Source organism: Lissotriton helveticus, chromosome 1_1 (genome assembly GCF_964261635.1).
Source record: "Lissotriton helveticus chromosome 1_1, aLisHel1.1, whole genome shotgun sequence".
Taxonomy (NCBI): domain Eukaryota; kingdom Metazoa; phylum Chordata; class Amphibia; order Caudata; family Salamandridae; genus Lissotriton; species Lissotriton helveticus.
In genome coordinates, this window is record NC_136057.1 from 1,236,107,552 (window position 1) to 1,236,122,100 (window position 14,549).

A 14,549-nucleotide genomic window follows, 5' to 3' on the forward strand; every position below is an offset into this window, starting at 1 on the left:
AACGTTTTTTATATTGCACTACTTTTCCATGCCTTTGATTGCTGAGTATATGATGTCACTTCCTTTTATATCCTAGCAGGGTTTTAAATATATTTGATGCAGTCTCACTGCCCGATTAAATCTGTCTAAAATGGCGCAGTTGAGTCAGTCATACCTTATACGTTTTAGCATGTGTGCATGTTAGTAGGAAAGGGAAACTAAAGGAAGAAAGATGCAGTGATTCAAAATACAGATGATAGTTTCAGACCTTAACAGTGTATTTTCTTTCAGTAAAGGAAGGGCGATGGCATGGGATAAAAAGATATTTGTATCTCTGTATGGACTGATTTATTTACCAAAATGTTCTAATAATCTTTAATTGTAAACATTTATACTTGTGTTCACATGTCATCATTTTAAGATGTTTAGTACTTTAGTACTGATCACATAAAATGCACGCCTTCTGGGCAGTCTTGCACGGGTATTTGGTACTTTTAAGGTGATATTTGCCCTGATGAGCAGAGCAAAAATTATATTTTGTACTAGTTATTGAAGAGTGAGAATATCATTTCAAGGCTTGTGAGCATGTGCACTGCCCCAGTGAAACATTGCCCTCTACTGGTTGCACGTCTTAAGTTTACCTCACTTCGCCCGCGTCCTTCTACAGTCATTGGGTTGCAGGGCTGTTGGCTAATCATCGTTCCACTAACTATAGACTCTATCTTCAAAATGTGAATTCACCCTGCAGAGCAGATGCACTGTTCAAAGTAGCAGATGACCTGCATAACCTTTTGAGGATGACCTGCATAACCTTTTGAGGAGCAAAGAGACCTGGTTTTGAGATTAAAAAACTTAGTTAGGTACAGTAAAAATTTAATAGATAATATATCTTTGAAGAGTTAAATGGCTGGAAGCCAACCTAAACTGTATAGTTCCAAACAATCCTCCATCATAGGTTCATGGATTGTGGACTGAAAGATCACTTCAAAAATGACACAAGCACTTTAAGATTTGAGGACATGGCATAGAATGGAAATCCTTGAACTGAAAATACTAATCTTTATTATTTCCTTTTTCAGGAGTGAAAGACATATTATTTGTTGAAAAGACAGTTACAAACCTCACATGTAGCTGATCTTTTGCCACTGCTATCCATATTAAATCCACCTCTTCACTTCTCCCCAGACACTCTCACATGCCACACCTTCTGCCACTTTTCCACCACCACTTTCTCTTCTCACAGGTGACTACCCCACCATGCACTCTTACTCTTTACCATTTCTCTCTGCGAAGTTGTGAAGTATTTTTCTCGCAAATAATATCTGAAGGTCACAAAGTTTTTGACATTTAGATCTTCACATAAAAAGTGTAATTTTTAACCTCTTAAGTTATTGCTTTAAAAAGATTGTCAATATTGTTCCAAATCAAAGGTGGAGGAACACGTGACCGATAACTTGAAAGAAATGCCATGTCTATTATCAAAAGTTAGCTCTCATAAGAAACAACTCCCAGTTCCTGAGAAGAAGGGGGGTGGGGGGGGAAGAAATACACCAGTGCAACACATGGAAAGTGGGAAATGCTACGAACTATGGGCAACCCAATAATGATGATCTAAGCAAGACGCCATTCATGTATTAAAATCTATTCAAACCGCACCCATCTCACCTATAGCTTCTCATTTATATAGGCATTGTTTTTATTGTCATTCTCCTTGGGACATTTTGAATGAAGTAATATTTTTAAATAAAATATACCACACTCGGGTCCAACATACTGACATATATTTTTCTCACCTATAGCTTCTCATTTATTTAGGCATTCATTTTGTAGTCATTCTCCTTGGGACATTTTGAATGAAGTAATATTTTTTAATAAAATATACCACACTCGGGTCCAACATACTGACATATATTTTTCTCACCTATAGCTTCTCATTTATTTAGGCATTCATTTTGTAGTCATTCTCCTTGGGACATTTTGAATGAAGTAATATTTTTTAATAAAATATTCCATACTTGGATCAAACATACTAATGTATATTTTTCTTGGGGGCAGAGTCAAAATGTCACTTTCCAAATACGAGCCAAGTGGCCACCTTGTCTTGTTTCAATGTAACAGTGGTTATGTGCAGTCTTTGCTGAGTCAGGCAGAGTTTTAGGCAACTAAGCAATGGATTTGACAGTCATTTATGATTCCTTGTGTCACTGGAAAAGTATGGTTTCTGGAGAGGAATAAGATTACTGACGGCTAACACCAACTCAGGATCGAAATACTCGTACCTTGGTCTGTCCTAGATAGATCTTGCCCTGGAGTATCCTCTGTTTCGCTTAAATTCTAAAAACACCCACGTTACTCACTACCCTCGGACTAAGCTGTAAAATGTGAGGAACTGTCAGAATGCCCTAAACTGTCTGCTTGAAATCCAAAATTGCAGTGATGCTCTTTTCGGTCTCCAACCAACTCCACTAGTGATTACATACTCTTGAATATGAAAGCCCGTGCTAGAAAAGGGAATGGGATAAGAAAGTAAACAGACATAAGACTCCTGCAGCCTGACTTGTCACTTTAGTTGTTTGAGGTTTTCTGCAAAAACTACACAAGAAAGGCACTAGTATTTTATTACCCCAGACAAGCTGGGGCCCGGGTCAGGGCCGAGAGGCAGGAAATTCCAAGAACCTCTAGGGGTGTAACCCTCTAGAACCACCTTCTACTTCAAAGTGGGCACCAGGTATAAATAATGGACCCTTATACCAAACTCTTCAGTACACATCTGTGGACCTGTGGAAGACTCTGGACTGCTCTGCTTTTCTGCAAGAAGGACTACTGCTCTGTTGCTCTGCTGCTTGGATGAAAAAGGACTGGACCTGCATCTTGAACCCAGGACCACCAGAGCGACTTCAAAGGATAATTGTCTGGCCGCCTGATAATAGCCTCAAGGACAGAAAAGACTCCATCCACCTTGACCCCAGCACTTGGACACTTTCTGCTGTAAGTTCTACCCCCCAAGTGGTGGAACTGTAGCCCTGGACCCTTGGAAGTAAGCCTGGAGGTTCTCCACCAGCCCAGCTGTGGTCATGTGAGCAGAACCAATGCAATGTGAAGCATCTTCTTGCAGCTCCATTTCAGAACCTCCGCAGCCCGATGCATCCTAGACACAGGACTTTGCATCGCAAGCCCCTCATCAACGGCATCCTTGATGATGACACAGCACTCAGCGTCGCTCCACCACAGCTTCCTTGAAACCGCCACTGCATGATACATTCTCAACACAGAATTTCAACGCTCAGCTAACTAGGATTTAAGATACATGTGCAGCGGTCCTAACTTGGCACGACCAGACAACCACTGTTGGTGCTTTGTTCTTCTAAGTACTGTTGTCACTCAAATTGTTTTCAAATTGCATATCTTCGGTTCTATGGAGTGGTTTTTTGTTGAGTTGATCTCAAATATTTTTTTTTAATTGCCTCTGTTTTTCTAAATTTAAATAGGATTTTTCTTGTGTTGTGTTTTCACTTTATTGCTGTTCAAAGTACTGTATAAATACTTTAAGCATTGCCTGTAAATTAAGCCCGAAGGATCTTGTGCCAAGCTACCAGAGGGTTGAGAACAGGTTTATTTGGGGTTTGCTTGTGCCTCACCCTGAGAGGAAGTATGGTGGCTGCTTGAGAAGGGCTTCAACCCCTCCCCCCACCCCCTCGGCCAGTACCCACATTTCCTACACATATGCTGGGCAGTGATGACCAGACACAACATAGTATCATCCATCTTGTTTGATCACACCACCCCAGTCTCAGAAGAATTAATATAATGTTCAAGAAATACTTGAAATATGTTTAATCTTCAACACAATTCTTTAAACACTTCTCTGGATTGCCAGTATCCTTCCTTCCATGCAAATCAATGGGAAGGAATAGATCTTGGCTAGGAAATCCAAGATCTGACTGGCAAGTTCCTGGTGGCAGTGACATTGTATCACAGTTGCCTAGCAAAAGTCGCCCCGGCCTGCAGGGAAAGTTATTCACAGCACATGTGCAGCGTCAACCTAAAATGCAGGCACTCTATGATGAATGCCAACCTTTCCTTACCCGAAATGAACTTAGCACTAGCATGTGAGAAGTGTTGTTCCCTCACTCATGCCTTGTACTAAGAAGTAATCAAGGTCTCTAGCTCAGCTTCCTGACAGCACTATCTTCTGTTTGGTTGGCCTCTTGAAGAGACCTCTTTCAGTTGGAAACAGATGTGCACAAAGTGAATCAGGAGATGAGTTACAACCCATGGCATGTCTTTCATGCATGTTCATGAGGCTGTCTTGAGGGCGAAGAGAAGGTCTTCAATCTGGAATCTGGGGTTTACACCCACATCTACAGTAAGTCCTATGAGATGAGTGGTACATGTGGAAAGGGGCTTCTCTAAAGCCAGAGAACCCACCTGTTCTTCCTGCACCCAACCTGACTTTTCGTCTTTACCCATTCCTTGCTTTTCACCTCTTTGAGGGTCTTATTTGCATTGCGTACCTCGTATTCTTGCTTTTTTTCTATGATTCAGCATTTGTATTTTGATAGTGTGCAAGCAAGCCACGCCTCTTCTGGTATGCCCAGACGTGGGTCCCTTGCTCACTGTGCCACTGGATTCCAGCTAGCCTGGCTGAAGATGGGTGACACACCCTGAAACCGGTCCCAGGATGCTTGTTTCCAGTCCAGGGAGGACCTGGCCTGGCAGTTCGGTCTAGACTCTTCCCATGGGGCACAGGATCAAGACTGATTTGCATATGGCTGGGTCCAAACTGGGGTGGCGTAGTGGGTGAAAGAACGATGGATTTAATACAGATGTTTTGACTGGGGGAGAATGTTTGCATTGTCAGCATTCCGTCTATCATGCTTGTTTCCGGTCCAGGGAGGACCTGGCCTGGCAGTTCGGTCTAGACTCTTCCCATGGGGCACAGGATCAAGACTGATTTGCAAATGGCTGGGTCCAAACTGGGGTGGCGTAGTGGGCAAAAGAACGATGGATTTAACCCAGATCTTTTGACTGGGGGAGAATGTTTGCATTGTCAGCATTCCGTTCATCATTTGTTTGCTGTAACACTTTTCGCCGTAAGTGGGATGGTTATGCCCAAACGTGGGTCTCCTGCTTACTGTGCCACTGAATTCAAGCTAGCCTGGCTGAAGAAGGGTGACATATACTGAAACTGGTCCTAGGATGCTTGTTTCCGGTCCAGGGAGGACCTGGTCTGGCAGTTCGGTCTGGACAGTTCCCATGGGGCATAGAGTCAAGACTGATTTGCAAATGTCTGGGTCCAAACTGGGGTGGCGTAGTGGGCGAAAGAACGATGGATTTAATACAGATATTTTGACTGGGGGAGAATGTTTGCATTGTCAATTCCGTCCATCATTTAGTTTCTGTAACACTTCTGGCATCTGAACATGGTAGCTGGGGTTTGAGCAGATGCTCAAATGTAAATGTGAGCAGGTTGCAAATAAGCTGACTTCTGAGTCATACTAGATAGCAGTTCAGCCTGTGCTTATTTGCAGAGACATTGGTCAATAATGCAGACGACATAATTATACCTCGACATTGCAGATATACAGGTTTGATAAGAATCTGGCATCATTATTTAACTAGCAAGGCGCCTGAATGCATGTCCAGATTACAGATAGTCCAGTTTCCAGAACTCATGTGTAGGATTCAGTCTGTCAAATAGTGAAATGGTTTACACCCATGCATCTTCTATGTGGAGTTGCCGCATATATTGGCGGGCAGGCAGTCACAGATAGAAATAGGTACGCAGACACACCGGCAGACCATGCTCCGCCGCCCATGCACGCACGCGGACATAGTCGAAGAAACTAAGCAAGATATACACATAGGTGAGCACGCACAATTCTATTGTTGAATATAAAGAAGCCGTTAATTCGCTGTTTACCATTTTGAAATGTTGAATATATTGTATCCTACCATGAAAAGGATGTATGTATTATTAACAATATGTGTTGCCTTTTCAAATTCAAATTACGTGAAGAAAATCGATACTTTTTTTCATATATTGAACACATCCATAAACATGGGATTCTTGTGGAAAAAAAATTGAGAGCAAAATGGCGCCAAACATAGCAGGTGTATGATGGGAACAGTCAGAAGCTGTGTAATATGTTAACTGGGGTTTAGGACACTATTCAAGTGTCCAGTCAAGTGTATTTTTTCCGTTTTAAAGGCAGTTGACAATAGCGTTTTATTAACAACGATACATGGCATTCCTAAAACTGATTTTACAAGCCCTGACTCAACAAATCACATTTCATTCAATTTTTTTGCTGCCTTAATCTTGTCAATCACGAACGAAGGTGCTTTGCAAGACGTTTTAGCTGTGGATTGTAATGGATTTGACCTGGAAAGGCTGATACAAAACAGCTGACCCTGCGACTTCGTAAACAACAAATTTGCTGCGGTGAAAACATCAGAGCAATCTCCACTCGTGCTTCCGGTTGTGCAGAGAATGCTGCCTCGGAATGCAAGATGGATGTGACGCGTACACGTGACAGGTGGACAAGGAAATATATTTCTTGGCCTCGATCGCGCTCCCTACCTGAAGCGGCCATCATTGCCTAGCAGGGCAGAATGCTGTACTCAGTACTTTCAAAGGCCTTGATGGCAGTTCACTTTAACTCCTTGTTTCTCTGTACATATAGGGATGGGGAGTGGTCTTGCTGAGGTGTTAGGAATAGCATGGCGCGGCAAGCCTTTTTTCAGTAGGTCAAGCTGATACCCTGCCTACTTGGTTTGATGAAGCAGATAGCTGAGGAACCTATGCCAGGCGGGATCTGCTTGGAAGTAAGGCCATTGGTGGGATTGACAGTGTGGGCTGGTAGGGAACTTGTTTCTTCTGTTTTACTAGTCTTTCGACAAAAGACACCCTGAGCACTGCACCGCTTTCTCTCACATTCATCCTGTGTGAGCACTGAACACGTCTAGGTAATATTTAGCTTTTATTTCACACAACTGCATCTGTACCTTTCTCTGATTGGTAACCGACTGGACTAGGCAGGCATCTCTCTTTACTCCATAGTGTCACATAGAGGCTTCATTATTTTAGTTTGTTTGTTCGGTGGAAGTGATGGTGCATAGTAACTCTCTGTCTCTGACCTCTACATGTTTACTGCTTAGTCATTCTTCAAGGTCAAAATTGTTTGTTAACAAAAAACAGGGTATTGTAGCACTTCCTTAGGTGTACTTAAACTCCAAAATCACTTACACCTCAATAAATTATTTTTCGTCTTTGTCTTTTGACCTTCAGTTTTTTTTATTTCAAGCACTTAGCGATGGGCTTTATTTGCAGTAGGACTATCAGAATGTTACAAGCCTGTCTGTGAGTTCCATGACCTTATAGAGACATATGGTGCTGGCTTTTCTGCTTTTTATGGTGATTAAGCTCCTAGCTGACTAACTATATCCTCATTATCGGACATTTTGGCAAGCATTCCGTTTTATTAGTGGTAGGCGAACTAATGCAAATTTCACGACGTTCACCGGCCTTCAGTCGGCGTCTGTAAGTGAAGATGATGCTCTGGAACCAGAAGGAGCCTATTTGTTTATATCCCTCAAGTGCTGCCTACAGTGCACAAAAGCCCTACCTTGGCAGTTGTATAGTTTTCCTCCACAACTCCTGAGAGAAGGCAGCTGCCTATTTTTTGCTTACATGACAGACAGAGGTTTTATGGTGTGCCTACTCACTTGTAATATATTATTACCCCCAGGTCCCTTATGTCCCTGTCCCATTCATTGACAATGTGGAGATAACCATCTCCCGACAGAAAAAAATACAAGAGGAATGCTGAGACCCTAATACTACCCTCCCACCGGGAGTACATAAGCAGTACTTAACCAGCATCCCGCCTGTTCTTTTTTCTGTCTGTCGACAAAATGGACGTGGTGTGCTGGTGCTGGTCCTTCTGGGCTGGAGTGCTTGTCTTCTCCGGCTGCCTGGCTGTGCGAGTGCGGGGTTCCCTGGGCTGCCTCCTGGCCTGCCGGGCTTGCTGGGATTCAGTCGCTGTTGGAGCTGGTATCCTGCATGGCCTTGCGGCCCTTTGCGACTGGGGCGGGATCTCCCGGTTTCTTCCGGGTCGCAAGTTCGTCTTCCCATGCCTGGCGGGGTGGGTCGTACCGCGCTGGATGTGCTCCTGCCGGTTTCCTGGTGTGATGACGTTTGGAGTGGGGGCCTTGTTCCTGGGGTTGGCCCCCACTCCGGGTGAGTGCCGCTTGCCGGATTCCATATTACAAGCGAGTAGTACTGTAATGTTTTTAGTGTATCTTGTTATTAAGCTAGAATGTGCTTCTAATATGAAAAGTAATGCCATTGTAATATATGAAAAGGATACTTTTCCATGCATTGTAAATGGCTACAGAAATTATGGTCAATGTTGGCCTACCATAGGAAACTTTGTGTTCGTCGTGAAACATTAAGAGCAGAAAAGAGTCATTATTGCACAAGGTTTAGTTGGATTATTGTCACACAGTTCATTATGAAACATTTCCCTGGGGGCGTGGCTTGGACGCCGATCGGGATGGCGGCGTGAGCTCGCAGCTCCGCGCGGAATCCCGCTAATTCTCCTGTTTTTCGGGACCCGAGGCGACCCGGAGATGACGGTCCTGCCCTCTGAAGGTTGAGGAGATAGCTGGACGTGCTCGGTGACTCGCTGGGGGACTGCTGGCCCCGCGAAGATCGAGGAAGGGGCGGCCGAGGTGTGGATCGGGGTGTGAAGAAAATGGCGGCGTGGAGGTCGGACGGTCCCGAACTTCAGCCCTGAGTTCGACTGTCGCCAAACGGAGGGGACCTTGTGCCCGGCTGCCCGGCGCACTGAGATTGGCGGCGCGAACCCTGGAGACCGGGGGACGCTGCCCGATTCACCCAGGAGATCGAGGGTTCTCGTCGACCACCGTCCCACGACTCGTCCTACCCCCACGGATCCAGCGGGGGGGGCGGAATTGGGTTCATCCGCCTGGTCATTGCTCCTGAGTCCATTGGCGGTGGCACTACATTGCCCGGTACCCGGCACTCGGCACGGGCTCACGGGAGCGCCCGTAGTACGGGTGGCTGGACTTGTGACGCAGCACCCTGTCATGGCGGCGACCGGAGGGCCGATGCCCGGGAGCCGCGAGGGGGACTCGGCGACATCGTCCTGGCTGAATGAGAGTCCCTCCCCGGAGCTTGACCAGGAACAGCGACTGAACCGACGTTTGGATGCCATCCTTGAGGCGATCACCTCCACCAAGGAGGCGTTGCACAACGATATTGCCCAGGTGGCAACGGGCCTGGGGCTGCTCCGCGCGGACCACACAAAGCTGGCAGATCGGGTCAAGGATCATGACCAACTGTTACTGGACCTGAAGCCCTCGGTGGTGACAGCGGAGCACAGGATCGCAGACATTTTGGCCCGACTGGACACTCTAGAGCGGAGGGTGGAGGATGCCGAAGGCCGCAATAGGCGGAACAACGTGCGGGTCGTAGGCCTGCCGGAACGGATTGAGGGGGAGGATGCGGTGGCCTACATGGAGAACTGGTTCCGCACTGTGGTGGCGCCGGAGGGGCTTACTCCATTTTTCACTCTGGAGCGGGCTCACCGGGTGCCCGCTCGCCCGCCGGGGCTTGGCCGCCCCTCCCGACCAATGGTGGTACGGCTCCTCCACTACAAAGACCGAGACCTTCTCATCCAGCGGGCCAGGATGTCGGGCCCTTATGGGGTGGAGAACAGCAAGGTAACGATTTTTCCGGACTACACGCAGGCGGTCCAGAAGGGCAGGGCATCGTTCCTTGCTGTGAAGAAGGAGCTCAGGGAGGAAGGCATTCAGTACTCCTTGCTCTACCCGGCCAAGCTGCGGATTATCATGGATGGCACCACGCACTTTTTCCAAACTCCGGACGAGGCTTGGCACTGGCTTGAATCGTACAGAGCGGGGACAGACGGGACACACCAGAGTAGGCGAGACCAGCCCAAGCAGCCCCGGGTGCGGCAGTCACAACGCATCAGGTCCCGCAACAGGCGCCAGCGGGAGAAGCGGGAGGCTCAAATGGTGGCGGAGAAGAGAGATGCACTTGCAGCGACGGCGGCCATTACGGGGTCGCAGCAGACCAGTGAACGGGCCGAAACGGACTCGGGAGGAGAAGGTAGCAGAACCGGAGGGGAACTTTCGGAAGCGGAGAGCCAGAAGGGGCCGACAGTGACCCCACAGACCTCGGACGAGATTTTCTGTGGCTAAGATAGACTTTGGCCTGGATCAGGACTTCATGGTAGGGTGATATCCTGTTGCTGGAGGGCGGGTTGCCGGATGGGGGTGCTGAGTGTATCAGAGGGGATGAAGGGCGGGACGCGGGCTCCGCTGGCTGGGGTCGGCGGCGACTCACCCCCCCTAGGCCCTTAAGGCCGACTGTGGTGGAGACCACAGGGTAAGTGTGCGAGAAGTTAGATCATGGTTTGGATGGGGGCGGCCGTTGGGTTCGTGTGCTCTGTCCTGGGGAGTGGGGTTTGGGGTATGTTTCTGTTTTGGGGTTGTTTGGGGGGGGGCAACTGCATTGGGGGGGTTATGGCCCGCTGGAGCTTAATTCGGACTGTACGGACTTGGTATGGGGACATTACCTAATTTGAAATGCCTAACGTGGAATGTCCGGGGGCTGCGGACTATGGTGAAACGTCACAAAGTACACGCATACCTGGTACGCAGGGGGGTTCAGGTAGCTATGCTCCAGGAGACTCACCTCACCAAGAAAGAGTGCGCTGCCTTGCAGAAGAGATGGAGGGGCCAGGTTTTTGGCACCACTTATTCAGCGTATGCCAGGGGGGTCTTGATCTGGGTGAGGGCGGGGATACCCTTTCAGGTGCTGGATCAGGTCATAGACCCGGAGGGCAGGTTTGTAGCGGTGGAGGGGAGACTGTATGGACGGGATGTAGTTTTCTGTTGTGTTTATGCACCGAACACTGACCAAGGCCGATTCTTTGATGGCCTCTCGGGGTCCTTGGCCTCTTTCCTGGCGGGTCCGATAGTTCTAGGGGGGGACTTCAATTCGATTACGGATGTGGCTCTGGATAGGTCCCATCCCCCCCTTGTAGACTCTCCTGTACGCAGGCTGGCAGCGCACAGGAAGGACTGGCAGGAACGATGGGGGTTGCTGGATGTCTGGAGGGAGGGACACAAGGGAACCAGGGATTACTCCTTTTATTCCGCACTACATGATTTACATGTCAGGATTGATTCGGTGCTTTGCGGGAGCTCCCTAGCCCCATTAATTACCCATGCTGAGTACCTTGCTAGGACAATATCCGATCATAACCCCCTATTGGTGCATATACAGTGGCAGAGGGAGCGCTCCGCAATACCAACATGGCGGCTTCGCCCGGAGACGCTAGAGGATTCTGTGTTCGATGATGCGGTCCGGCAGGGCATTGATAGTTATTTCGGTGTGAATGAAGGAACGGCGACGAGCAGGTCTGCTGAATGGGATGCAATGAAAGTGGTGGTGCGAGGGGTGTGCCTGGGCAGGTTTTCGAATGCTCGAACGACTGTGCTGAATGACTTAATAAGAGCGGAAGACGCTTTGAGGGACCTGGAGCGCCGTAGGCCAACCAGGCCGGGTTTACAGGCCCAGTTATTGGAAGCGAAGGAAACGGTGGCCGCGGAGACGGAACGTTTGCGATGCTATGATTATAGGCAGTACATTATTAGGGCACACGCAGGTCGGGACAAGGTGGGTACCCTCTTAGCCAGATTAGCTAGCCCGGAACTGAGGGGTTGCCCAATCCTCAGCATTATTGACGCGCGGGGAGAGATGGTGTACTCTCAGGTAGCTGTATTGGACCGCTTTAGGGGTTACTATGAGGAATTGTACCGGAGTCAGCTGGGAGCGGGGGTTTGGGACATTGCGGAGTACCTGGGGGGGAGGCAGCTTCCGGTATTGAACGAGGATGACGCGAAGGACCTGGGTAGCCCGGTCACGCTGACGGAAATTCGAGCGGCTATCAAGCATATGGCCCGTAACAAGACACCCGGGGTGGATGGATTCCCAATCGAGTTTTACCAGCACTATGTAGACGCTCTGGCACCCAGGTTGCTGGTGGTGTATACGGAGGCCTTCGAGAAGGGGACATTGCCTGCCTCCATGCGGGAGGCCTTGATAGTGCCACTCCTCAAGCCTGGCCGGGATGCCGCGGACGTGAGGTCTTATCGTCCGCTGTCCATGCTGACGGTGGACTACAAGATCCTGAGTCGCATCTTAGCCACTAGACTGGCACCGCACATGACGGGTCTGGTGCACAGGGATCAGGCCGGGTTTATACCCGCGAGGAGCACGGCGATGAATATCCGCCGCCTGGTGGGACTAATGGACGCCATCTTGGGTGAGGAAGGATTGCCGGCGGTTCTGTCCGTGGATATCGAGAAGGCCTTCGATAGTTTGGAATGGCCTTTCTTGGATGGAGTGCTGGAGCGGTTTGGCATGGGAGATGGGTTTCGGAGGTGGACGAGGGTCTTGTATGACTCGGCGACGGCGAGAGTTCGGTTGGGCGGCATGATATCTGCCGCGTATCCGGTGGGCAGAGGTACACGACAGGGATGCTCTCTCTCCCCTCTGTTGTTTGCCCTGGCGATGGAACCCTTGGCGGTCCATGCGAGGTCCGGCGACCGTTACGCGGGAATCATGAGTGATGGGCGATGGCATTATATATCGCTCTATGCGGATGACCTGCTCCTGTACCTAGCTGACACTTCGGGGGCCCTGGTTGGAGCGATGGATCTGTTGTCTGAGTTTGGCCGACTGTCGGGCCTTAAGGTCAACTGGGCGAAGACCTGCGTGTTTCCGCTGAGAGCGGGATCGCCAGCCCCTAGCGGCGATCTGGGGGTGGAGTGGGAACCCTCTTGCATCACCTACTTGGGTGTCCGCATTTATCATTCGGCTAATGACCTTTTGGAGGGTAACATTGGCCGTTGTGTCCGGTCCCTGCGGGGTAGCTTGTCTTTCTGGTCGACCCTCCCGCTGACTGTACTGGGCAGGATAGCATTGTTGAAGATGGTGGCGCTCCCCCGCTTCCTTTATTATTTCCGAACGCTCCCTGTCTGGATTCCCCAGGGGGTGTTTAGGGAACTGCGGTCGATGTTTATTGGCTTTCTATGGGGGCATGGCCGTCGCAGGATAGCCTTAAGCACGCTACTTCGCCCCAAGTTGGAGGGAGGCATGGCCGTGCCCGACCTGGAGCTGTATTATTTAGCGGCGCAATTGCAGGTCCTTACGCAGAACGTGGCCAGGGTATTCAGGGGGCCGGAAGAGGACCGGGGACGGGGGATACAGCGCCACGTGCTGTCGTACATCATTATGCAGCAACGGCTCGACTTACGGGCCCTCACCATGGAGGAGCGGACGCTCCGACTGTGCTGGCAGAGGAGCCTCCGGAGAGCGAAGGCGTCGCGGCCTTATGCCCCGGAGATTCCGATCGGGATGTTGACGGCTTTGCCGCACGGAGGGGATTGGTCCCCGTTGATAGATTGGGAGGACGCGGGATTGCAGGTGGTGGGTGACTTGTATGTCGATGGGGCGTTGGCACCGTTCGATGTGCTCCGGGACCAGTTCGGATTGCCTGAGGGGGGCTTCCTCCTACACGCGGCTGTTGTGGCTGCCATGCAGAAGCACTGGAAAGGGGGGCTCCTGGAACCGGCGACGACTATGGCATGCCAATATGTGGTGATGGCGGCTGGTACGTTCAAAGCTGTGACGTGCCTCCATAATAGGATGCTGAACGACGGGCTGGAACCACTCCATGGGCTCAAGGCTAAATGGGAGGGGAGCGTTGGCCGGCCCATACCAGACACGGCATGGGGCCATATCCTGCGACGCACGTGGAAGGGCACCAGGAACGCGCGCTTTCAGCAGGTCCATTTTTATGTGCTCCACAGGGCATACCTAACTCCAGAGAAACTACAGCGGCACTTTCGGGTGCTGGATGCCTGTTGCCCCCGGTGCTTGTCCCTTGGGGCGGACATGGACCATTTGTTTTGGGGGTGTCCACGACTAGGGACTTATTGGGCAGAGGTAGGGGAACTCCTGAATGAAGTGACTGACAGAGAGGTGGAGTTCGACATGGCGACGTGTCTATTGCTCTGGTTCCCGCATACTAAGCACACCAAGGTGACCAGTAAATTCATAGATCTGGGACTGATATTGGCTCAAAGGGAAATATCGTGGCACTGGAAGGCCAGGGGGGGTCCCTCACTGCGTAGATGGAAGAATGAGTTGCTGCGATGGTCTGACTGCGAGAGCGTGCTCAGGATGAAGCAGGCAGTGAAGTTAGGGAATGAGAAGGCTCTGGATGCGGCGCGTGCATGGGAGTTAGTGGTACAGGCTCTGCGTGATGCTTTGGTTGAGGATGAGGACGGCGAGGACTAAGCCGATGGACACCACGGGGCGAACACGGTAATATGTCACTGCGCACTGTAATGGAACCATCCAGTTCGGTAGAGTGAAACACACACCTTAGCAGTTGCCAAGGGGGGGGGGTGTTGGGGGGTTAGTTGTAGAGGGGTTTGGGGGGGCC

At 49.8% G+C, this 14,549-nt stretch overlaps 1 protein-coding gene across 3 annotated transcripts in view; it reads left to right on the forward strand.

Moving 5' to 3' along the window:
• Window positions 1-14,549, forward strand: part of CERK (ceramide kinase) — a 206,936-nt gene that overhangs the window by 100,572 nt on the left and 91,815 nt on the right. The window lies entirely within an intron of this gene.